We start from the raw sequence: 24,292 nt of genomic DNA on the forward strand, positions 1-24,292 counted from the left end.
TTTTTCTCCTTCCTCTTCTCATTGGAGCAGGTTGTTTTCCTTCACCTTTCGGGCCTGGAGTGCCGTTGCCACTTGGCATGCCGGCGCGCCACTCTCCTCCTCCATCTTGGGCTCGGTCGCCGTCACCTTGGCTGGCGTTTAAACACATACTGCCATTTTCTGCATGTCGAGGCTTTTGACTTTCTGGAATTTAATTACCTTTAATATCTAGAAATCTTGAAACTTTATTGTTTGTCTCTTATTCTCTGCTTTTTGCAACTGTTTCCCTTTAATATCTTCTTTGTGATGGTATTGAGTAACTTATTAAGTTCTTAAGGGATTTCAAAGTTCTTTAAAACTCTGGGTTTTTGTGTTAAATCTTAATGCTATTTATTCTCTGAGACCCATAAAACAAGAAATCAGGGAGGTAATTTTTAGGATATTTTATTTTGTGTTTTTTGTTTATTTAGCACTGTTTGGTTCATTTATATGTTATTTTTGATAACGGTCCTTCATATTTATTAAACATATATAAAACTGTAATTTTTTTCCAAATAATATTCCCTTTGTTTTGGCACAGTTTTGGTAATTTACTTGACCATATCCTAGAAAATCTTAAGTATAGTTCTATCTGGTATCTTTGAAAATTGGGTAAATGTTAGAAATGATCTGTCAGCTAGAAGGCTAGCTGTCTAACAGTATTGTAATGATGTTTTCTTAGATTGTCATATTGAATACTATCAAATATTTGCTTTATCATATGTTGGTTCATTTTTTTAAACACATATTTCTCTCTTCACAAATGGACATTTTTCAGCTTTATTGAGGTATAATTGATAAATAGAATTGTAGGATATTTAAAGTGTACAACATGATGACTTGATGTACATATATAGTGAAAGGATTCCTTCCATCAAATTAATGAACACATCCATCACCTCACATATTTACTTCTTTGTTTTCTCCTGCTGCTGCTGCTGCTTCTGCCAAGTTGCTTCAGTCGTGTCCGACTCTGTGCGACCCCATAGACGGCAGCCCACCAGGCTCCCCTGTCCTTGGGATTTTCCAGGCAAGAACACTGGAGTGGGTTGCCATTTCCTTTTCCAATGCATGAAAGTGAAAAGGGAAAGTAAAGTCGCTCAGTCGTGTCTGACTTTTAGCGACCCCATGGACTGCAGCCTTCCAGGCTTCTCCATCCATGGGATTTTCCAGGCAAGAGTACTGGAGTGGGGTGCCATCGCCTTCTCTGTGTTTTCTCCTGAGAGCATTTAAATTCTACTTCCCTAGCAGTTTCAGTTATACAATGCAGTGTTGTCAGCCACAATGATGTTATAAATTAGGTCCTCAGATCTTATTCATCTTATAGCTGAAAGTTTGTACCCTTTCAACAACCCCTTCCTATTTCTCCCACCCCCACCCTGCTAACCACTTTTCAACTCTGGTAACTACTGGTAACCACTTTTCTACTCTGTTTCCATATGTGTGTGTGTGTGTGTGTTTAATTACACATATAAATGATACCAACACATGGGTATTTGACTTACTATGTTTGAAGAATCTTAGAAAAATTAATTTATATGTAAATTTTTATGAAGTTAGAAGAATTTATCATGTTATTAATTATCCAGTTGCTGTGTAAACCTCATTAAAAGGGAAGATTGATTTTTTTTCCATCTGTGGACTAGGGAATGACTGACTGGACTCTAGGATATAGCATACATTTTCAAGTATCCACTTAAAAACAGATTGAGCATTATAATGTATCTGTGAAAATATTATTATGTCTTAGGAAAGAGTTTCTGGGTGATTGGGTATAGTCATTATTTTCAATGGTTATGAGACATAAGACTGTCCTAATTATTTGGGGAAATAACTGGATATTTAGAGTTAGATTTAGTGCATATCTAGCTGTATTTGGGGAATAGGTTTTTTATATTGTAATTTATGTTCACTTTGAATCTGAAAAATATTTAATTCTCGTTTTCTGATTCATTCCACTGATGAGCTGTAGAGGGCATTACATGAATAGTAAATATAGCTTTGTGTTTTCAGTTTTCATCTGAAGTCATTGTACAAGGTGACTAGATTCTGAGTTATTATTCACTTTCTTTGATATGACATAAATATCAATATTATCTTCAGTGATATTGGATTAAGATAAAAATATTTATGAAACTTAATTACCGTGAATTTTTCATTAAAATAATATTTTTCATTAGCTGTGTTTCATTTTTTCTGAGGGCTAAATGAAAAAAAATGTGTTTAAAGGGATTTTGAGAACATATAAATAAAGCTTCTTAAGATATGTTTGCCTAGAATGGATTAGTTAATGAATCAGGCTTTTAATGTATGTGTGCTAGTCTAGCCTTTCCTAAAATGCTACCTGAGTGATCCTTGCTATTTTAGAACAACAACAGGTGAATAAAGGTTGTTTTTTTTTTCCCCCCTTATTGCAGACATTTTGTGAACTTAAATTGTGAAGAGTTTAGTTCTTCTTATCTCTGAGACAAGTTAATATAATTTAATGAGAACTAGTAAAAACTTACAAAATGCTTTTCCTCTGGCCTAAGGGGCCAACTATCTAATCAAAATAAGAATGGGAAGACATTACTAGATGGGACTGGAAGTTGTGAAGCCCACCTTGCTTTCTTTGTAAACTAAGTGACATGCCTTCTTATCTTGGGGTTTTAGTGTTCCTCTCTGTAAGTTGGAGATTCTTCAGTGTAACCTTTATAAGATAGTGTTTTGCTTTCAGATTTTATGAGGTTCTTAAGGACATTAAGAGATGCTTATGTTCTTGTACACACCACTGAATAATCAAATACCTAGTGCTACCATTTTCTTTTTTTATGGTGTCAGTAATTGGGAAACTGAGTAAATGAATGAGTGAGTCTAAAAAAGTAATTTGTGTAAAAGCTTATCTTGACAGTATAGAAAGACTTTTTGCCTAGAATTTTAAAAATAATTTCTCTCATCCTTTGGTATAATACATGCCAGACTTGGAATTGCTGTTCAGTCACTAACTCATGTCCGACTCTTTGTGACCCCAGGGACTGCAGCACGGCAGGCTTCCCTGTCCCTCATCATCTCCTGGAGTCTGCCCAAACTCATGTCCATTGAGTTGGTGATGCCGTCTAACCATCTCATCCTCTGATGTCCTCTTCTCTTTCCTTCAGTCTTTTCCCATCATTAGGGTCTTTTCCAAAGAGTCGGCTCTTCACATCAGGTGGCCAGGACTTGGGATTAAAATACTTTCAATATAAGATAGCCTGATATGATCAGCAACAGGTGATCTATTATTATGCAGATGAGAATATAGTTGTAATGATTATGTGTACAGCCATTATTGTTAGTTTGCCTTCAAATCTTAGTTGTGCTACTCTCTGGAATTTGTAACCTATGGTCACTTAAATAGCCTTTCTAAACTTTAGATTCCTCTTCTCTAAAGTGTGAATAACAAAAGTATCTATTAATACTCTATAGGGTTGTTTGTAGTTTAAATACAATTATCCAGTTTATGTGTTTAGTATTATAATACTTGGTGCATAAAGAGTATACATAAACATTATTATTATTATTATAGAATTCCTTTTTATAATTTTTTAAGGCAAAAAGTGTTGCGATTTTCCTCATTTTAATGGTAAAGTGAAAATATTAAAGTATCTTTGAAGGACCTGAAACCTGAGTTTATTCACAGGTCTTTTTTGTAGTGAATTTAAGACTATGAATAATACTAACTCTCATGGGGAAATCTCCAGACATCTATGAGATCTATTTCAATAACACTGACTTTAGGTTTTGTATTATACTTCCTCCTAAGGTGGTTAGAGTCAATAAATCATTTGGGGAATCTAGACGATTAGTGTGACAGAAACTTACATCAGCTCCAAGTGACCAGGCACTAATAAATCTAAGATTTTTTTTCTGGCACAATTAATAATTCAGAAACTCTTGATGGAACATATAAATGAAAAAAAAAGTTGTTTTTTTTTTTTTTTTTAACATATCAGGAAACCACTCTTGATATTAAGGGGGAAAAAATGTCCAGGACCGTGAAGGGAAAAATGTGAGTGGGGGAAGTCCTTGAAAACTTGTTAACTTGAGTAAGGGAAATACCAGTATCTCTGTGGTCTTTCAGGAACAAAAAACATCTTTTGCAAAGGGCCTTGTGCTTGAGCCAAGTTATGAAGTGACCTTTGTGGCTGGCTGGCTCAGCCTCAGATTTTCCTAGGGAGAGTTGGTCAGCATTGCTTCAGTGCTTGTCAATGGGCAACAGATCACTTATCAGTGGGAAGCAAGGAAATGATGGTTGAAGCAGGGAATGACTGTTATTTCTCACCAGCAGATAGGTACACATCACTTGCTGAAATGATTCAGCAGTTTAAAGTTGAGTTGAGACTTTGTGAGTTACCACATGGGGAACACAGGACCCAGGAGGGTCAGCTGTGTTGGAATACTTCTGGGATTGCTCTGTTCCCTTCTGCTTTGAATCACAATTGTAGGCTTTTTCTTCTTTTTCTCCTCACTCCTAACCCTACCCCCAAAGCTCCCTAATAACAGAGTATTATTCTAGCCAGCAGCAGGTAAAAAATTTTCAGTTGTAGTAGGAGTGTGAGGGGTGGGGGAGGGGGAGAAGGAAGGTGCTTCATGTATTTCATTGGTGTTTAAGATACTTCCATCTTTTAAAACTGACACAGTTCTGTTCTACCCTCACTGCCAGAAAAGAACAGGCCTCTTGTCTGGATCTTTTCCTTTTAATGATTTCCATGAAAAAGCTTTTACCCAGTCTCTGACATGACTGTCAGAACACACATTTAAATAAATGTGAGACTGCTTTAAAGGTTATTGATATTCCCTGGTGGAAAAGAAAGGGCTTGGAAAAAAAAAAAAAAACCCCATCTCTCCATACACAAGTTAACTCAGGCTGTTTATTATTATCTCCATTCTTGCTTTCTCCCTTTCTTCCTCCTTTCCTTCCTGTCTTTCTTTCCATCTCTTTTTCTCCTCCTTGCCTTCCTCTTCTTTTTCCCCTCTTTTTACTCAAAGACTCAGTTTAAAGGCAGGTCATTTGTTTCACAAAATTCTTGTGTTACTGTGTCTTAGAAGCTGTCATTTTTATACATTGGTGTCTCTGATTAATTTAATCCACATTCAAAGATGTTGAATGGCAAGGAAGAATGCTGAATTCTAAGGCTGCTGTTTAGTTTCTGTAGACTATTCCTTTTGCCTATAGGGTTCATTTCTGTTTGTGTGTCTCAGATTTGTTAGCAGAACTCAGTTATCTGTGTGATAAAAAGATGGTATATACAGCAGGAATTTATACATAGTATTTATAATAAAAACACACTGGGCATTAAAAAATATATTGGGCATCAAAAAAGCACATTGGGTATGGATTTACTAAGAATTAGTGGGAATTAAAGTTCCTATCAGATTGCTGTACTACATAAACCAGTCTTTCATAGCAAATGGGTTCTCAAGTAACAACCAGATATTTGGTAAGATTTCAATTATTTGATAGGCATGAGAATATGGAGTTGTTAACATGGTTTGTCTATTCTGTTTTGAGAGAATGTTTTAATTACTATTAACCACTGTGTTCATTGTTCTCTTTTCCTCACATGAAGTACGATGATTTTATAGAAGAAGCAAGAGCTTAAGGTAGTAAATTTCATAAGAAAAAGCATTTATGGCTACTTATAAATACTTAATTATCTCACAAGTCCTGATTAGTTTTTCTGTGGTGATTATTGTAAATTTTTTTTCATGTTACTCAGTACCACAACTTTACCTCTGTTCTATATTTCAGCAGATGATCCTTTATGTAGAAAGTGGACATGATTAGGTAGAGGTATAAAAGACATCTAGGCCATTTAGAATAACTGTCTCAGATTTCTTTTTTTCTGTTTCAAATTCCCTCTGGGTCATCACCTCCCTTTGCTCTTTCACAGAAAGAAGTGCATAACTTCCATAAGGCTAATAGCTACAAGCTTTTTGATCTCGGTTCTTCCTAATTTTTCTAAAACATTGTTTCTATAGTATTATCTGTCTTTTTCTTACATTTTCAGTCCCATAGTTGGCCCTTTTGCCACCAACTTGGTCTTGTAAGTTATAATAATAGAGAAAAAAATTATTCTAGCTATGCTTCCCTCTTGAATGAAACTTTAGCTTTATAGTTCTTTTTTTTAACATTTATATAGTTTTTTGTTTAAACTAAAATTTGTTTACGGTGTTGTGTTGATTTCTGCCATATAACAGTGCAAATCAGCAACAATTACACATACACTGCCTCCCTCCCCAGCTTTCCTCCCTTCCCCTCAGCCCATCCCTCCAGGTCATCACAGAGCACCAAGCTGGGCTTCTTGTGCTACACTTACTCGCCAGCAGCTTCTCACCAGCTATCCATCTTACACTGTGTAGTGTATATATGTTGATGCTACTTCCTCCATTTGTCCCACCCTCTCCCTCCTCTGCTTTGTCAACAAGTCCATTCTCTATGTCTGTGTCTCCAGTTCCTTGCAAATAGGTTCATCAGTACTATTTTTCTAGATTCCATGTATATGTGTTTATATACTATATTTCTTTTTCTAACTTACTTCACTGTGTATAAGAGGCTCTAGGTTCATCTACCTCACTAGAACTGACTCAAATGTGTTCCTTTTTATGGCTGAGCAATATTCCATTGTATATATGTACTACATCTTCTTTATTCATTCGTCTGTCAGTGGACATCTAGATTGCTTCCATGTCTTTGCTATTGTAAATGGTGCTGCTGTGAACATTGGGGTACAAGTGTCTTTTTCAGTTATGATTTTCTCATGGTATATGCCCAGTAGTAATGCTTTAGCAGTGATATTTTTAATGTTTTTCAATGAAATTCAGTATTTACTGAGGACTGCCTACTGTGTGCTCAGCACAAAGATAACCGAGTTTTGGCCTCTGTCTTCTGAAAGTTTATGTATATGTTGGTTTGGTGAAGATGGGTAGATCTAGTTATAATAATAAGTTGTAGGTGCTTTAACAGAGATACGTACTTAGCGCTACAGGAGTTTATTCTGGCATTTCCAGTGTGTCCTCAACTTGGCTTTTCACTTTTCACAACACTCTAAATGTTGAATACTTAATGATTCTCCCAGTGGAGGATAAAAGAATTAATGCCGTTATACTGTGTCCTTTTTCTTTTATTCTCATTTATTCTTATCTTTTCTGTTTTGGAGTTCTTGAGTTCTGGTTATAATTAATTATTTTATGTGATATGAAGTTTTACAACATATTATAATCTCCATGTAATTTAAAGCTTCTACTTTTTATAACAGTTTCATGTAGTCTTATGAATGTGAGGTAAATTATTTAGAGCCAGTTCAATTTTAAAAGAATTGGTGCTTCTACTAATCCTTTCATAGCCAACTTCCTCAGTCACAAGTACTTTATTTTAAATCAAGGCTAGTTGAATTTCTAACTTCAGGTAGAGTTTTCAGGAAGGGTTCATAAAATGTGATATTTTCCCCATGGATTAAAAAAAAATATGAATATATCCCCCTGAAAGTGAAAGTCTCTCAGTTGTGTCCAACTCTTTGTGATCCCATAGACTGTAGCCTGCCAAGCCCTTCAGTCCATGGAATTCTCCAGGCCAGAATAGTGGAGTGGGTAGCTGCTCCCTTCTCCAGGATATCTTCTCAACCTAGGGATTGAACCCAGGTCTTCCTTATTGCAGGTGGATTCTTTACCAGCTGAGCTACCAGGGAAGCCCATATATCCCCCTGATAATATGAGCAAATAGAATGTTCTCATATGCTGATTCTCTCCCTAGTGCAGTTTCCCCTATTATTAATATCTTCCTTTTGTGGGGTATTTGTTACAATTGATGAATCATTATTGATTTTTGAGACATAATTGTGTAAGTTTAAGGTGCATAGTGTGTGGACTTCTTCCTTTTATATATTATAGTATGATTACCACCATAGCTTTAGCTAACACCTCTATCGTGTTCCATAATTATAATTTCTTTTTTTGTTGTACTGATAACATTTAAGATCTAGTCTCTAAGCAGTTTTGAAGTTTATAATGCATTATTGTTGACCATAATCCCTGTGCTCTAGGACTTACTTATCTACTGATTGTAAATTTGTACTCTTAAATAGTATCTCTCCAATTCTTCTACTGCCGGCCCCTGGTAACCACCATTTTATTCTCTGGTGTTAAAAATTTAGCTTTTTTAGATTCCATATATAAGTAGTATCATACAGTATTTGTCTTTTTCTAACTTACCTTGCTTAGCAATAATGTTCTCAAAGTTCATCCATGTCGTTGTTAATAGCAGGGTTTATCCAAAGGAAAGGAACACAAGATATCAAAAAGTGATTGTACTCCCATGTTTATTGCAGCATTTATTCACAGTAGCCAAGATATGAAAGTAACATAAGTGTCTGTCAGTGGATGAATGGATCAAGAAGATATGATGTGTATGTATATGTGTGTGTGTATAAATAAAAAAGGAATATTATTCAGTCACGAGAAAGAAGGAGATCCTACCATTTGTGACAGTATCCACTCCAGTACTCTTCCCTGGAGAATCCCATGGACAGAGGAACCTGGCAGGCTACAGTCCGTAGGGTCGCTAAGAGTCAGACATGACTGAAGCAACTTAACACACACAATACTATATTATTGTTAACTAGGTTTATACTTTAAATTAGGGCTTATGCTTTGTTCTGTACAGTTCTGCAAGTTTGAGTCATGCATAATGTCATGTATCCATCATTGTAATATTGAACCAAATAGTTTCACCATGCTAAAAATTTCCTGTGCTTCACAACTATTTATTCCTTCCTCCAACTCCAAGTCTCTGCAACCACTAATCTTTTTATTGACTCCATGGTCTAGTTTTTCACCTAGACTGTCATATAATTAGAATCATATGATATGTAGCCTTTCAGACTGACTTTTTTCACTTGGCAGTATGCTTTTAAGGTTCCTCTGGGTCTTTTTATGGTATGATAGTTCATTTCTTTTGATTTCAAATTAATATTTCATTTTATGTATGTGCCACAGGTTCTTTATCCTTTTACTTAATGAAAGACATCTTGGGTGCTTCCAAGTTGGGCAGTTATGAATATAGCTGCTATAAACATTTGTACCTATGTAAATTTTAAACTCTTCTGGATGAATACCTAGGAGTGCACTTGGTAAGTGCATATAGAAAAGTATATTTAGCTTTGTAATAAACCACTAAACTGTCTTCCAGAGTGGCTGTGTCATTTTATATTCTCAATAGCAATAAATGAGAGATCTGATTGCTCCACATCCTCACCAGCATTTGGTATAGTTAAGGTTTTTTTCCCCCTTTTTTTGGTCACAACAGGTCTGTAGTGGTATCTTGTTTTATTTAGCGGTTCTCTAATAAGAGATGATGTTGAGCAACCTTTCATATGCTTAGTTGTTATCTATATATTTTCTTCGGTGAGGTGTCTATTCAGAACATTTACTCATTTTTAAATTGAATTGTTTTTTTTTAATTGAGTCTTAAGAGTTCTTTATATATTTTGTATAGCAGTTCTTTTATTAGATATGTGTTCTGCAAAAGTTTTCTCCTAATCTATGAGTTATCTTTTTACTCTCTTAGCAGGGCCTTTCACAGAGAAGATGTTTTTAATTTTAATAAATTCCCGCTGGCTAATTTTGCTGTCATGGCTCATGCTTTTGGTATTGTTATCTAAAAAGTTATCACCAAGCCCAAGGTCACCTGGATTTTTCTCTATCATGTAATAGTTTTACATTTTTTGCATTTTATATTTAGATCTACGACACATTTTTTTTTTTTTTTTTTTTTTGGTGAATGGTACTCAAGTTTATGTCTATATTAATTCTTTGGCATGTGGATATCCAGTAGTTCTAGCATCATTTGTTGAAATGACTATTTCTTTTCTATTGAATTGCCTTTGTTTTATTGTCAAAGATCATTTGACTGTATTTATCTGGGCCTGTTTCTAGAATTTGCATTCTATCCTGTTGATCTGTCTGTTCTTTTGCTCCTACTGCTAAGTTGCTTCAGTCGTGTCCAACTCTGTGTGACCTCATAGACGGCAGCCCACCAGGCTCCGCCATCCCTGGGATTCTCCAGGCAAGAACATGGGAGGGGGTTGCCATTTCCTTCTCCAATGCATGAAAGTGAAAAGTGAAAGTGAAGTCGCTCAGTCGTGTCCGACTCTTCGCCACCCCATGGACTGCAGCTGATCAGGCTCCTCCGTCCATGGGATTTTCCAGGCAAGAGTACTGGAGTGGGTTGCCCTTGCCTTCTCCGTTTGCTCCTACCATCCTGTAATTATTACAGTATCTTTATCCTAAGTCTCAAAGTTGGATACTATGAAACCTCTTACACCTTTCTTTGTCTTCAGTATTATAATGACTACTTTGTATCTTTTGCTTTTCCATAAATTTTAGAACCAGTTTTGTGATATCCACAAAATAACTTGCTGAGATTTTTTATTGGTATTATATTGAATCTGTAGAACAAGTTGTGAAGATATCTTAACATCATTGAATCTTCCTATCAGTGAACATGGAATATATCTCCATTTATTTAGATCTTCTTTGCAGGCAGATTCTTTACCGACTGAGCTATCAGGGAAGCTATCATCTTATATCATAGTCTTGTCATTTCCTCTTATAGGTATTATACAGTGAGATTTATACCCAATATTTCTTTTGGGTGCTAATGTAGGTAGCGTTGTGTTTTAAATTTCTAATCCCAATTGTTCACGTCAAGAATTTAATGAAGCAGTTAACTTTTGTATATTCACCTCTATCATGCAACTTTTTTGTAATCGCTTACTAGTTTTAGGAGGTTCTTTGTTTGTTGTTGTTTGTTGGTTTTTTGGAAATTTTTACATAATCATGTCATCTTCAAACAAAGACAGTTTTATTTCTTCATTCTTAATTTTTATTCACTTTATTTCCTTTTCTTGCCATATTGCATTAGGCAGGACTTCCAATATAATGTTGAATAAGAGAGAACATGCTTGCTTGATTCTTGATCTTAGGAGGAAAGCATGTAGTTTCTCAACATTAACTATAATGTGCTATAGAAGTTTTTAATAGATGTTCTTCTTTAAGTCTAGGAAGTAAGTTATTAAGTAATACCTTCTTTATCCTTGATACTTTCCCTTGTTCTGTAGTCAGCTTTATCTGAACACATATAGTTACTTCATTTTCCTTTGAAATAGTGATAGTGTGCTCTGTCTTTCTCCATTTCTTTACTTTTTCAACTTGTGACTTTATGTTTAAAGTGGATTTCTTGTAGGCAACATATAGTTGGGTCTTGTTTTTTCATCCAGTCTTTTGGTCTTCGTATTTTAGTTGGTATATTTAGATTGACATTTAAAATAGTTATTGACAGATGGCTTAATATCTACCATATTCGTGATTCTTCAATTTATTGCATTTGTTCTTTGTCTCTATCTTAAAAAGCCTCTCTAATTCTGCCTTCTATAGTTTTGAGTATTTTATAATTCCATTTTCTCTCTTCTTTCAGCAAATAATTATATTTTCTCTAAGTATTTTTTGCTGGTTGCTCTAGCATTTGCAATACACATTTGTAGTAAATCCACTTTCAAATAGAACTTCACAGGTTGGGCAGATATCTTAAAAGAGAGTATTCCAGGTCCTCCTTCTATCCCATATATTATCATTGCTCTTGTATATTTCCCTTACCCATAAACTGTGATAACCCAATACACTTAGCTATTATTTTAAATTAAAAAAAAGTTTTAAAAATTGAGGTTAAATTCAGATAACATAGAATTAACCATTTTAAAGTGAATGATTTAGTGGTATTTAGTACATTTACAATGTTGTGCAATCACCATCTCTATTTACTTCCAAAACATTTCTATTATCCCAAAAAGAATCCATACTCATTTTTTCCATGTTTCACTCTTTTTCTAGAAGACATGATGTGTCATATACTAGGAACTAAAGAAAACAGGATTTTAATGTGAGTGTTTATGTGTATCACAGGAGTTGCTGCTGCTGCTAAGTCACTTCAGTCGTGTCCGACTCTGTGCGACCCCACAGACGTCAGCCCACCAGGCTCCTCTGTCCCTGGGATTCTCCAGGCAAGGACACTGGAGTGGGTTGCCATTTCCTTCTCCAATGCATGAAAGTGAAAAGTGAAAGTCAAGTCGCTCAGTCATGTCGGACTCTTAGCGACCCCATGGACTGTAACCCACCAGGCTCCTACATCCATGGGATTTTCCAGGCAAGAGTACTGGAGTGGGGTGCCATTGCCTTCTCCGATCATAGGCTTTATTTAGTGTTTGCTTTACCTCTAGTTGTTAGAGGCTCAAATTTTTTGTTTTGCTTTTGTTTGACCTTTCATCTTTGGGTTTCCCTAGTTGCTCCTTTTAAAATAGAGTCTTTTTCTTGTAACTCTCTCAGCTGTAATTCACTGTAATTATGCTGGAACCCTGTTTATGTGGTGGTAAAGTATTAGGGAATGGAAGTAGTCTATAGTGTTAAGATTATATCTCCATTTTTTGTTTTGTTTTAGATTGGACAAAATCTCAGAGCTGTGACCTTCAAAGTTTCTTAACTTTTCTTTTTTAATCGTCTTCTTTGATAAAGAAGGCTAGAGGGTCCTATTTCAAAACGATTGCTTTTCCTTTTCCCCTGTTGTAAGTATAAGGGAAATTTTCTTGGTTGTTCTCCATGAGTACCTTGTTAAGCTTCTGGAGGTAAAATTCATGGATGTGTAAGGATCCTTCTATCACTGGGTCCTCAGGAGTCTCAATTTTCAGGCTATCTCAGACCCAGCCTCTAGGAATTCAATGTATCATTTAAGTTTTCCTACCAGTTACTGGTTTGGCTTTAGGCACTTCTGTTTCTGATAAGCTGTGATTCTCTGTGTCTGCTTCTTTAATTTTTAGATAGCAGTCTGCCTTTTGATCTCAGTTCTCTAATGGATTTAGAGAAGTCGGTTTGCTTTCTTTTTTTCAGCTTTTTTCTTCTTTTGAGAACAGGAGTGACAACTTCAAGCTCTTTGCTCTTTGGAGCTGCAATTGGAAGTCTATTGCATTTTAACTTTTTATATTATCTTTGGAACAAGTCCTTCCTTCACTTTCTTTCTTAACCCCTCTATATTTTGACATCTTTTGTTATTGAGAAGAAGCCCAAGATCTACTTGACTTTTCTTTTTTTTTCTTTTTAATGATGCAGTGTGCTTCTTTTGACTTGATAATGATGAGATCTTTAGACTTAAGCTTTTGAAATCTTAGACTGTAACTTGATGTTGATTATTTTGGAAGAATATGGTAGTGTTCTTTGATATAGAAATTTAAAACTTTTTTATCCTTCAACATTTTTGAATTCTACTTGTTTTTTCTCTTAGTCTGAAAGCATTTCATTGTTAGTTCTTCATATGTATCATCATTTCACTAATTGTTTCATATCTTTGTCTCTTATCTTATTATGTATATATGTATTTTTTCTTTAATTGATGTCAGCTCTCTGCTTTTTGTGCCTAACTTGTTGTACTGCTGCTGGCTTCTAATATGCTTTCAATTATGTAATGGTTTAATATTTTATTCAGTTTCTTCTACTAACTCTCATCACTCTTAAAAAAAAAAGGCACTTTTTTGACATTTTCCTTTTTTTAGCATGTTGTTTCTTTTCTTTGATCACTTGTTTTATAATACTTATGTTTTCTTAATTTGTTTGCCTTTTGCTACATCAAATTATTTTTTGAAAATTTTTTCTTTTAACAATATTATTTTTATTTTAAAAATTATATTATTAGCCCATCCTTTCATTTTATGTCTTTCCTTTTTTTTTTTTTTCCTCCATGCATGACTTCTCCACTTACTATCTTTGAGTTGAAGTGTTTATTTCTAGAACTGTAATTTTCCAAAAAATATTGTGAATAGATTCTCTCTGACTTCTTTCTTTCTTTAACTATGTACTATTGAAATCATCCTTTTGAACTTGAGCTACAGAACTCAAAACTGTTTTCAATACTACTCTTGTGGTTTAGGGTTCTTATTAAGTAAAATAAAGGTTATTGAACACAAGCACTCTTGATTCCGTAAAACAATCAATATGATAACAGAGATGAGTACTAACTGACTAGTGGGCAGGATACGCTGGACAAAGGGATAATTCATCATGAGCAGAAAGCAGGATAGTGAGAGATTTAATAATGCTACTCAGAATGGCATGCAGTTTAAAACTTATGGATTGTTTATTTCTGGACTTTTACACTTAGTATCTTTAGACCTCGTTTCAGTGCAGATAATGAAACCATTGTTCACTTAGGAAGGCTTTCTAAGTGAAACAGTGAAAAGAAATAAGGAAAACAATAGAATGGAAAAGTTTGGAGATCTCTTCAAGAAAATTACAGATGCCAAGGGAATGCATCATGCAAAGATGGGCACAATAAAGGACAGAAGTGGTATGGACCTAACAGAAGCAGAAGATACTAAGAAGAGGCGGTAAGAATACACAGAAGAGCTATACAAAAAAAGATCTTAATGACCCTGATAATGACAATGGTGTGATCACTCACCTAGAGCCAGCATCCTGGAGTGTGAAGTCAAGTGGGCCTTAGCAAGCTTCACTATGAACAAAGCTAGTGGAGGTGATGGAATTCCAGCTGAACTATTTCAAATTCTAAAAGATGATGCTGTTAAAGTGCTGCATTCATTATGCCAGCAAATTTGGAAAATTCATTAGGCCACAGATGGAAAAGATCAGTTTTCATTCCAATCCCAAAAGAAGGGCAGTGCCAAAGAATGTTCAAACTACTGCACAATTGCACTCATTTCATATGTTAGCAAGGTCATGCTCAAAATCCTCCAAGCTAGGCTTCAATAGTATGTGAACCGTGAACTTCCAGATGTACAAGCTGGATTTAGAAAAGGCAGAGGAACCAGAGATCAAATTGCCAACATCCACTGGATCATAGAAAAAGCAAGAGAATTCAAGAAAAGCATCTACTTCTGCTTCATTGACTATGTTAAAGCCTTTGACTGTGTGGATCACAGCAAACTGTGCAAAATTTTTCAAGAGATGGGAATACCAGACCACCTTACCTGCCTCTTGAGAAATCTGTATGCAGGTCAAGAAGCAACAGTTAGAACCATGTTGAAGTTTGACAGAAAACAACAAAATTCTGTAAAGCAATTATCCTAAAAAAAAAAAAAAAAAAAAAAAGGAACAGTTAGAACTGGACATGGAAAAATGGACTGGTTCCAAATTGGGAAAGGAGTACGTCAAGGCTGTATATTGTCACCCTACTTATTTAACTTATATGCAGAGTACATCATGTAAAATGCCAGACTGGCTGAAGGGAAATCTGGAATCAAGATTGCCCAAAGAAATATCAATAACCTCAGATATGCAGATGATACTACTCTTATGGCAGAAAGTGAAGAGGAACTAAAGAACCTCTTGATGAAGGTGAAAGAGGAGAGTGAAAAAGCTGGCTTAAAACTTAACATTCAATAAATGAAAATCATGGCATCCGGTCCTATTCTTTCATGGCAAATAATGGGGAAACAATGGAAACAGTGACAGACTTTGTTTTCATGGGCTCCAAAATCACTGCAGATGGGGACTGTAGTCATTAAATTAAAGGACAAAAAGCTATGACAAACCTAGACAGCGTATTCAAAAGCAGAGACATAATTTTGTTGACAAAAGTCCATATAGTCAAAGCTTGGTTTTTCCAGTAGTCATGTATGGAATTGATGCTTTTGAAGTGTGGTGCTGAAGAAGACTATTGAGAGTCCCTTGGACTGCATGGAGATCAAACCAGTCAATCGTAAAGGAAATCAACCCTGAATATTCACAGGAAAGACTGATATGAAGCAGAAACTCCAGTACTTTGGTCACCTGCTGGGAAGAGCTGACTTTTTGGAAAAGACCCTGATACAGAGAAAGATAGAATGCAGGAGTAGAAGGGACAACAGAGGTCAAGATGGTTGTATGACATCACTGACTCAATGGACATTAGTTTGAGCAAACTCTAGGAGATGGTGAAGGACAGGGAAGGCTGGCATGGTGCATTCCATGGGGTTGCAAAGAGTTGGGCACAACTGTTCTACTGAACAACAGCTATAAATGAAACCATGGAAAGTGAAATGCAGTTACAGCAGGGACTGTTGGCAACACTTTCCTGAGTTCTGTGAGCCAATCTAGCAAATTTTGGAACCTGAAGATGGAATCATGGGAACTACCGATTTGTGGCCAAATTGGACAGAAGTGTGTGTTTGCTGGGCACCCTGTATTTGTGGCTGGCATCTGAAGTGATGGCAGTTGCATGAGACTGAGACCTTAAACCTGTGAAGTCTGATTACTAATTTCAGGTAGTTAGTGCCAAAATTGAGATGAGTCATAGGACACCCACTCCAACTCCAGAGAATTAGAGAACTAGTTGGTGTGCGGAAAAACCTCATACATTGAACGTCAGACCATTTGTGAGTAAAAACAGATCTTGGCCTCAAATTGCATTCCGAAGAGAAACCCCGTTTGGTTATGACGTATTAGCATCACACACACACACAACACACACACACACACACACACACACACACACACACACACACACACTTCTATTGTTTGATTGAGTTTGCTGTTAGTGTTACATGTTTATATGTCTGTTTTTACAAGGGATGTATAGCTGTAGTTTTCTAGAATGGTTTTTGTTTGGTTTTGGTGTCAGGATAATACTGACCTCTTAAAATTAGTTTGGATATATTCTATTCTCTTCTATTTTCTGGAAGCGTTGTGTGATATCTAGATAGATATAGACAAACATATACAATATAGATGTTTGATTGAATTTAATAGTAAATTTTGCTTTCAGTTTTATTTGTTGGAAGATTTTTTTCTACAAACTCCATTTCTTTACTATTAATAGATATAGGACTATTCAGGCCATTTCTTTCTTCTTGAGTAAGTTTTAGTAGTTTTTGAATTTTTCCATTTTGTCTAAATTGTTGAATATCTGGGCACAGAGTTGTTCACAATATTGCCTAATCTTTTGAATGCCTGTTAGATCTGTAGTGATGTCCTGCTTTTGCATCTTTAAAGTCTGTAGTCTAATGATTATAACTTTTAGAACTTGATTATATTTTCATCTGTTTTTTTGCTCTCTGTTTTTTATTCATGTAGTCTCATCTCCTTATGTGCTTGTTCACTTTTGATTGTGTGCAAGGCATTGAGTTTTTAAATTATTTTAGGAAGTTTAAAATGTAGGATGGTGATATCCTTCCTTGGAGAGGAGTCATGTTTGCTTTTATCAGAAACTTTGTTATTGAGTTGCTCAGTCTTGTCCAACTCTGCAACCCCATGGACTGCAGCATGCCAGGCTTCCCTGTCCTTCACTATCTCGCAGAGTTTGCTCAAACTTATGTCCGTCAAGACAGTGATGTCATCCAGCCATCTCATCCTCTGTCATGCCCTTCTCCTCCTGCCTTCATTCTTTCCCAGCATCAGAGTCTTTTCTAATGAGTCAGTTCTTTGCATCAGGTGACCAAAATATTGGAACTTTAGCTTCAGCATCAGTCCTTCCAATAAATATTCAGGACTGATTTTCTTTAGGATTAACTGGTTTGATCTCCTTGCAGTCCAAGGGACTCTCAAGAGTCTTCTCCAACATCACAGTTCAAAAGTATCAATTCTTCAGTGTTCAACTTTCTTTATAGCCCAACTCTCACATCCATACATGACTATTGGCATAGCTTTGACTAGATAGACCTTTGTTGGCAAAGTAATGTCTCTGCTGTTTAATATGCTGTCTAGGTTTGTTATAGCTTTTCTTTGAAGGAGCAAGCCTCTTTTAATTTCATGGCTGCATTCACTGTCCACAGTGATTTTAGAGCCCAAGAGAATAAAATCTGTCACTGTTTCCATTGTTTCACCATCTATTTGCCATGAAGTGATGGGACCAGATGCCATGATCTTAGTTTTTTTAATGTTGAATTTTAAGCCAGCTTTTACATTCTCATCTTTCTCTCTTTTATCAGACACTAGTAGACAGTATTATTCTAAGTTATTGGTTGACAAGTAGCACTTTAGGATCACTTTAATCCAATTAATTGCTTAATTTGAGTCCCTACAAGAGCCTGTCTAATTCTGGCTTAACCTTTTCAAAGGGCAGCGTTCAACCCGTTAAGAAAGGTATACCCAAGGCCAGTCCTCCCTTGTGGCACTTGACTTTTACTCCAGTTTTCTAATTTTTCAGTATTTCACATAGCTACCCTTTCAGTATTGATAAATGCGCTTAGGAAAAATGGCTACAAATGTTGATGTCCCTTCCTCATGTCAATTCCCTTTCCTGGATTCTGGGCTACTTAATAAGTTTTTCCATCATGTTAACTTTCTGAAGTCTTTAAGCAATTGACTTTTATATTTTGTTCAGTTATTCATATCTAATTATCCAGCTTACCATAGTTTAAGGTGCCTATTCCCATACAGTTGTTTATATCCACAAATGTTTTATAAAATTTTGATCATATTGTCTATATTAATTATATCTCTTACTTTTTATACTTATTATTAAGAATATTTGTCCATATGACTAAATATCCTTTAAAGACATGCCTTTAAAATATTTATTGGATAATATTTCTTTACATTCTTGTTGAATGCATGTGTGCTTAGTCACTTAGTCGTGTCTGACTCTTTGTGACCCTTTGGACTGTAGCTCCTCTGTCCATGGGAATTTTCAGGCAAGAATACTGGAATGGGTTGCTGTGTTCTTCCTCCTCAGGATCTTCCTGACCCAGGGATGGAGCTTGCATCTCCTGTGTCTGCTGCACTGCAGACAAACTCCTTACCCACCAAGCTCTCAGGGAAGCCTCTTTTATGTTGTATAATTTCCCATTAGTTTTTCTGATCCAATTCTCTATTAGTAAACATTTTATATTCCCTCTTTTTATTTGCTACATAGTGCTATTTACAATTCCTCTGCTTTACACATTTTATAAATATAACCTTGGTCATCCTTACTGGAATAGACATGTGATGTGATAACAAAATTGAATTCTTGAGGGAGGATGCATAAGAACCTTTAATATCTTGAGAAACACCTGGTTGTTAAATTAAAACTGGAAACAGAAGCTTGTGTAAATGTATAGTTTTACACCTAGCAATAAGAGAATACATGTCCTTCTGCTCTAAGGATGATTTTATAAGTTTCAAATGGGTCTTTGTGCCTGAGCCCTTCTTGCTGTCATTTTTTGTTAACTTTGTTCTCTTTTTCTTCTTATACAATGCCTTCTTTTTGTAATATTTTTAAAAAATGTAATTCCAATATATTGTAATATTAACATATTAAAATAGTATATCTTTACAGCTATATCTTTAACATATAACAGCTATATCTTTAACATATTAAAATAGTATATCTTAGTCCATTAAAAAGACTCATAAAGCATCATAACTTAATATATGCAGTAAATAGAACCACAGAGTTAATCTTAACTTTCTTCTAGCTATTTCATAGTCAATTACTTGGCAATGATCATCACCAAGGAGCAAAATTTTTTTTTTTTTAAACAAGCGTCACTACTTTCTTTTGTGGATAAGAACGAGACATTTAATATCACATTTCTTTGATGGAGAGTCCAAATTGGAAATTTTAATAATGTCACTGAGATTAAATCTTACAGTTTACTGCTTGATTTTTGCATGGCATTTGTAGTGGCCTGTTAGTTTATTTTCATAAACTAGATTATATTTGTAAAGTTGGGTCTTTCATAGAGTGGCTAAATTGCAGTTATTGCTATTCTTTTTTCTGTGGCACTTAAGAGTAGGTAATAGAAATACATTCTCTTTATTCTGTAACAGTCTACTATGGTTTATCAAAACTCAGTGTTGCGAGAAATTGTGTTCAATTTTTTAATTTGTTTATGAACGAATTTATGGTTTGTGGTTGTTATATTTAGCAGTCTTTTGTAGGTTGACTACATTATAATTATGCTGCTCCTTTTCCTGCTGCACTTCTTAAAGAAGTGGGTAATAGAGATACGCTCTTGCTGTACTGGTATTTTTTTTTTTTCCCAATAAAGATGAAAAACATGAGTTTGAAAATCAGCACTGTGCCCATCCCCCCACCCCTGCAGCTTTCCAGTAGATGAAGCTGTCATGGCATTCATGTGGAAAAGGTTAGCCCATCTAGAAAGGTGGTGCTAATGAACCCATCCACAGGGCAAAAATGGAGATGGACACATGGAGAACAGGCTCCTGGACACAGTAGGAGAGGGAGAAGGTGGGATGATCTGAGAGAGCAGCACTGAAGTATATATACTCCATATGCAAAATACATACCCAGTGGTAATTCACTGTAAGGAAGAGAGAACCCAAAGCCAGTGGTCTTGTGACAACCCAGAGGGATGGGATGGGGAAGGAGGTTGGAAGAAGGTTCAAGAGGGAGGGGACATGTCACCTATGGCTGATTCACGCCGATGCATGGCAAAAACCATCACAATGTTGTAAAGCAATTATCCTTCAATCAAAAAAATAAAATCATCATGTAGAAGAAAAATAAAGAAAAGGTTAACCCAGGAGGCCTACATTGTCCTAATTCTACAGCTTCTAAATCTTCAAGACTGGCTTTTGATCAGTTCTTGGAAGAAAACCTCTGAGCCATTGAAATATGCAGCCTGATAAGCAAGTCTTTGCATGCCTGGGGCCATGTTGGATTGTTGATACTGACAGTGCCATATATGGGGAATGCTTGCTTTTGTTTGCCTGGGGCCCTGGGCCATGCCAAATAAGTTTGACTTCTTGGGGAAAAGGGAGTTGGAGACTGAATAGCTAAGTTCAGTCACATGGTTGCTTCCTGCCTACATGACCCCCAATAAAAACCCTCAATATTAAGTCTCAAAGGAGTTTTGTTGGTTGACCATAGTTCATATGTATTGTCACATACTGTTCCTGGGACCATGATGGGTTGTCTGTTTGATTCCACTTGTAGAGGAACCTGAAAACTCATGCTTGGTTTCTCCTATACTCTGCCTTATACCCTATACACCTTTGATTTTTAAAAAAAATTTTTATTGAGGGATAATTGCTTTACAGAATCTTGCCGTTTTCTATCAAACCTCAACATGAATCAGCCATGGGTATACATAATATCCCCTCCCTTCCAAAACTCCCCCTATACCTCCCTCCCCATCCCACCCCTCAAGGCCGACACAGAGCCCCTGTTTGAGTTTCCTGAGCCACACAGCAAATTCCCACTGGCTATCCACCCTACACATGGTAATGTAAGTTTCCACATCACTCCTTCCATACATCCCACCCTCTCCTCCCCTCTCCCCATGGCCACAAGTCTATCCCCCATGCCCCCACTGTTGCCTGCAAACAAATTCCTTGGCACCATCTTTCCAGATTCCGTACATATGTGTTAGAATATGATGTTTATCTTTCTCTTTCTGACTCACTTCACTCTGTATAATAGGTTTTAGGTTCATCCACCTCATTGGAACTGTCTCAGATGCGTTCCTTTTTATGGCTGAGTAATATTCCATTGTGTGTGTGTGTGTATATACACACACACACACACACACACACATATATATATACATCACAACTTCTTCATCCATTCATCTATCAGTGGACATCTAGGTTGCTACCATGTTCTAGATACTGTAAATAGTGCTGCAATGAACAGTGGGATGCATGTGTCTTTTCAATTTTAGTTTCCTCAGGGTATATGCCTAGGAGTGGGATTGTTGGGTTGTGTGGTGGTTTTATTCCTAGTTTTTTAAGGACTCTCAATACCATCTTCCATAGTGGCTGTATCAATTTACATTCCCACCAACAGTGCAAGAGTGTTCCCTTTTCTGCACACCTTCTCCAGCATTTATTGTTTGTAGACTTTTTGATGAGGGGCATTCTGACCAGTGTGAGGTGATATCTCATGGTAGTTTTGATTTCTTTTTTCTCTAATAATGAGTGATTTTGAGCATCTTTTCATGTGTTTGTTAGCTATCTGTATGTCTTCCTTGGAGAAGAGTCTGTTTAGGTCTCTTTCCCACTTTTTAATTGGGTTGTTTGTTTTCCTGGTATTGAGTTGTATGAGCTGCCTGTATATTTTGGAATTAATCCTTTGTCAGTTGTTTCATTTGCTATTATTTTCTCCCATTCTGAGGGCTGTCTTTTCACTTTGCTTATAGTTTCCTTTGCTGTGCAAAAGCTTTTAAGTTTAACCAGATCCCACTTGTTTACTTTTGTTTTTATTTCCATTACTGTAGGAGGTGGGTCACAGAGGATCTTGCTTTGATTTATGTCATTGAGTGTTCTGCTTTCCTCTAAGAGTTTTTTAGTTTCTGGTCTTACATTTAGGTATTTAATCCATTTTGAGTTTATCTTTATGTATGGTGTTAAGAAGTGTTCTAATTTCATTATTTTACATTTAGCTGTCCAGTTTTCCCAGCACCATTTACTGAAGAGGCTTTCTTTGCCCCATTGTATATTCTTGCTTCCTTTGTCAAAAATAAGGTACCCATAGGTGCATGGGTTTATTTCTGGGCTTTCTGTTTTGTTGCATTGGTTTGTATTTCTTTTTTTGTGTCAGTACCATACTGTCTTGATGACTGTAGCTTTATAGTATAATCTGAAGTCAGGGAGGTTGATTCCTCCAGCTCCATTCTTCTTTCTCAGGACTGCTTTGGCTATTTGGGGTCTTTTGTGTTTCCATGTGAATTGTGAAATTTTTTGTTCTAGTTTTGTGAAAAATGCCATTGGTAATTTGATAGGGATCACATTAAACCTGTAGATTGCATTTGGCAGTATAGTCATTTTCACAATATTGTTTTTTCCTACCCAGGAACATGGAATATCTATCTGTCATCTTTGATTTCTTTCATAGTGTCTTATATTTTCTGTGTACAATTATTTTATCTCCTTAGGTAAGTTTATTCCTGGATATTTAATTCTTTTCATTGCAATGGTGAATGGGATTGATTCCTTAATTTCTCTTTCTTATTTTTCATTGTTAGTATATAGAAATGTGTGATTTCTGTGTATTGATTTTGTATCCTACAACTTTGCTAAATTCACTGATTAGTTCTAGTAATTTTCTGATACTATCTTTAGGGTTTTCTATGTACAGTATCATGTCATCTGCAAACAATGAGCGCTTTACTTCTTTTCTGATCTGGATTCCTTGATTTGTTTTCTTCTCTGGTTGCTGTAGCTAGGACTTCCAGAACTATGTTGAATAATAGTGGTGAAAGTGGACGTCCTTGTCTTGTTCCTGATCATAGTGGGAATGCTTTTAATTTTCACCATTGAGAATAATGTTTGCTGTAGGTTTATCATATATAGCCTTTACTATGTTGAGGTAGGTTCCTTCTAGGAGGATAGGTTCCTTCCTCCTATCTAGACAGATATTCTTAATACCTGTCTAGTGTGGTTCATGAAAAGCATATCTTCTTGTTGATAGAAAGTAATTGATAAAGCAAGGAAACATTATTTTATGGAAGGAAGAGATAAATTGTTATTTTCAAATGTCATTGCTCATTTTACCCTGTGCCAGTTACAGTGCTAGGGACTCTCATGTAAACTGAAGGAAATATTTTGCTTAGAACCTTTGACATTTTAATGAAAAATTGTCAAAGTAGTTGAAGCTTAGTTTTGGAAATGTTAATTTTTGCAGTGTTTTCTTTGTAATTTTCATTGTTTCTGGAGTAAGTGAATCAAGCGCAGAATAGTAGTTTATGGAATTTTGGGGGAAATATTCCTATTCTTCAAAGATTAGCTCTCTTTATAGTTTTGTTTTTTTTAAGCAATCTTTATATTAGAATATGGACTTAAGCTTAGGGTTTTCATAACTTTTCTATTTGTATTATAAACTACAATGTTCTCTGTATTATTTTTCCAGATTGGCTTTATTACCAATAGTTTATACTGTATATGAATTTTACTAGGATCATAACTGAATTTTTCCTTGTATGGAGTTCTTTGGTATGAGCAATTGTCCTATATACATTTGATTCCCCATCTTTGATCTCATTATCACTCTTCTAGCCAGTGAGTTATACCCAGTAACCTTAGTGCAGTCCCAGAATCGTGCCCCAAAATCAAGGTAATTTACAGGATAGGAGAAGCATACCATGTCTTTCCTAGTAAACCACACTAAAAGTATGGGTTTCCTCTGCTAAAAATTGGCTTCCTTCATCATTCTCCCTTCTTTAGAGGGCAGTTTAGAGTATTACCCTTCACTTTGATGTGGTCTTTACATTTCTTTTCTTAATTGTACTTCTTACAGAAATCTTTATTTGAAACGGAATGTTGAAATCTAATTGTG

At 35.8% G+C, this 24,292-nt stretch overlaps 1 protein-coding gene across 6 annotated transcripts in view; it reads left to right on the plus strand.

The window, feature by feature from the left end:
- Nucleotides 1–24,292, plus strand: part of EXOC6B (exocyst complex component 6B) — a 723,334-nt gene that overhangs the window by 272,775 nt on the left and 426,267 nt on the right. The window lies entirely within an intron of this gene.

The sequence above is a fragment of the Bubalus bubalis genome, chromosome 12 (genome assembly GCF_019923935.1).
Source record: "Bubalus bubalis isolate 160015118507 breed Murrah chromosome 12, NDDB_SH_1, whole genome shotgun sequence".
In the NCBI taxonomy this organism is placed as follows: Eukaryota; Metazoa; Chordata; class Mammalia; order Artiodactyla; family Bovidae; genus Bubalus; species Bubalus bubalis.